Source organism: Pinus tabuliformis, chromosome 2_2 (assembly GCF_031772625.1).
Source record: "Pinus tabuliformis cultivar Carrire ecotype Pingquan chromosome 2_2, CPIR1, whole genome shotgun sequence".
NCBI classification, from domain to species: domain Eukaryota; kingdom Viridiplantae; phylum Streptophyta; class Pinopsida; order Pinales; family Pinaceae; genus Pinus; species Pinus tabuliformis.
This window is the reverse complement of record NC_142300.1, coordinates 999,223,843-999,226,120: the sequence shown is the minus strand read 5'-3', so window position 1 is coordinate 999,226,120 and position 2,278 is coordinate 999,223,843. Positions and strand designations below refer to the sequence as shown.

Below are 2,278 nucleotides of genomic sequence, written 5' to 3'. Positions count from 1 at the left end.
AATTTTAGTGCCTTGATCACAAGAGGATATTCAAATTCATTTTGAAGACATTCATTAGGCTTGTCTTCACTCTCTACAATCCATCTCATACTTGTCAAATTTTGCATTGTAAGCGAGATTTTACCATTAGAGAAATTTTGTGGTCTAAAATAGGCCTTTATATGTATATCCATTTATGTTGGGTCATCCACGCTCAGTGTGGCAGTTGGGCATAGCAGGACTCGAACATGCGACCATTAGGTTAAAAGCCCAATGCTCTACCACTGAGCTACATGCCTCGAATGATCCTGATAAGACCTGAGCTTGTGGCACCAACACTTGAGCCTTCGGCCTGAACACCTGAGCCTTCAGCATGAACACCTGATTCTGAGAACACCTCCGGCGGTGGCTGTCCCATCCTATATGATGGGAACCTTTAATACCCTAAAGAGTGCACTTTATCACTACAAACTTTTTTTTATAAAATAATAGTAGGAATAATAAAATAAGATTAGATTACATCATCAAATTTTATAGGGAAAAAATAAAATTATTTTTTCCACTCATATTTTCGACTTATATCCCTTTTTATTTTTTCCACACATATTTTCGACTTATATCCCTATGATTTTATTCAAATTTTGAGCGGGAGCACTCGTTGGATGTGGAATTTAATTCCTCATCCAAATAGTACCCATGTTGCATACTTTCGATACATCTCACTACACGAAATATGAGAAATATATGAAAAAATGTTATTGTAATCACGTTTTTCATGTATTTATCATTTTCTGTGTAGCAGGATCCATCGAAAGTATGAAAAATGGGTACTCCTTGGATGAAGAATTAAATTTTTCTTCCAACGAGTTATCCCGCTCAAAATTTGAGTAAATCCATAGGGAGATAAGTCGAAAATACAAGTTGAAAAAAACAGCTTTTAAAATTTTTTATTTTTTATTCTTTTTACTTTTTTACTCCAAAAATGGTGAATCATCCCCCATGGTTGACATCATCTTGAATCCTATTAATTCTTATAAAGTTTATTTTGGTTATACATTTTTGTTTTGAGGCCCATTTTAAACCTCAAAATTTCTCTAATGATTGTAGGCGAGTGCATTTTCGATTAAAGTCAATACATTTTATTTTTTGAAGATAAGTTATTGTAAAATGGCTCAAACTAATAGTGTTTTAGAGTAATTAAACAAACTCGTATTTTCTATTGTTGAGGAAACAGTGATTATCAACCAAGTCACTCTTGCTGATATCATAATCTATTTGCATCATGCTCAAGAGACAGTTGAGTTTCTCCAACTTGAGTCTCAACTACAATGAGATGAACTACAAAAATGAGTTGTAATTATGAATTAGTTCTTGTTCAAAACAACCCTTTATTTGAGCCTAACTCCCATAAGGAGTCGAAGATTGATCAAAATAATGGAGCCATTTTAGGAGAGGAATTGCATGTAGATGTGAAGGTTCAACCTCCCATTTCTTAGACCTTCATCAAACCTTGGGAAGAAGTTGTGAACAATAAGAATAGAATTGGTCTCAGATATGACAAGGATTTGTCCTTTCATATTCCAGAATACTCCAAGCCCAGCTAGTTTCGCAGCATTGGATTACTTCAAGACGATCCATCTTCACTTTCTCTTGTTGCATAACAACCACAGATTGTCAAATGCCAACTTTGTGATCGAGTTAGCCATATTAAAGATCAATGTTTTGATCTTCATCGTTGTGAGAATTTTGGTAAGCACACTTGTGGAGTACTAAAAAGGTATGTTTTTTATGATCATTTCAGTGGCTTTTCAGTAGAACTTGTAAACATTTTTGCATCATGAACTGGGAAAACGATAAAGAATTATAACAAAACATGTGAGATTAATATGCAAGACTTAACCGCTGACAATTGTCATTCCCTCGTGCAGGAAGGGGTGAAAACGAGGAGTTGTTGTTCCAAAGGAAAGGACAAGGACGAGGTAACTGTTGTCCCTTTGACGGGAGACCGAATGCAAACAAGGCTAAGTAGATCAAAGCAAATCGGCCCTGAAAAGGAGGTGAAGACACCAGCTCGGCGTAGGAGGGAAAAGAGATGATTAAGGATTAACGGTTCGGCGAATCCCTCAGGATCCTTGATCCTGAGGGATTGCTGCTTTATCTATTTTTATACTTTGACATCTCCGTCGTCACCCATATAAAAGGGACAACATTGTTAGCTCGGAGGAGTTCTACATGATTATGCTTTTATGTAATTTCTGTTAAGATCAAAACCTTGATCATCAAGTCTCGATAAGAACTG

General features: G+C 35.9%; 1 non-coding gene across 1 annotated transcript; it reads right to left on the bottom strand.

The window, feature by feature from the left end:
• Positions 1 to 206: 206 nt before the first annotated feature.
• Positions 207 to 278, bottom strand: TRNAK-UUU (transfer RNA lysine (anticodon UUU)). Its single transcript has one exon. It is a non-coding gene; the product is annotated as a tRNA-Lys (tRNA).
• Between the last annotated feature and the right edge of the window lie 2,000 nt (positions 279 to 2,278).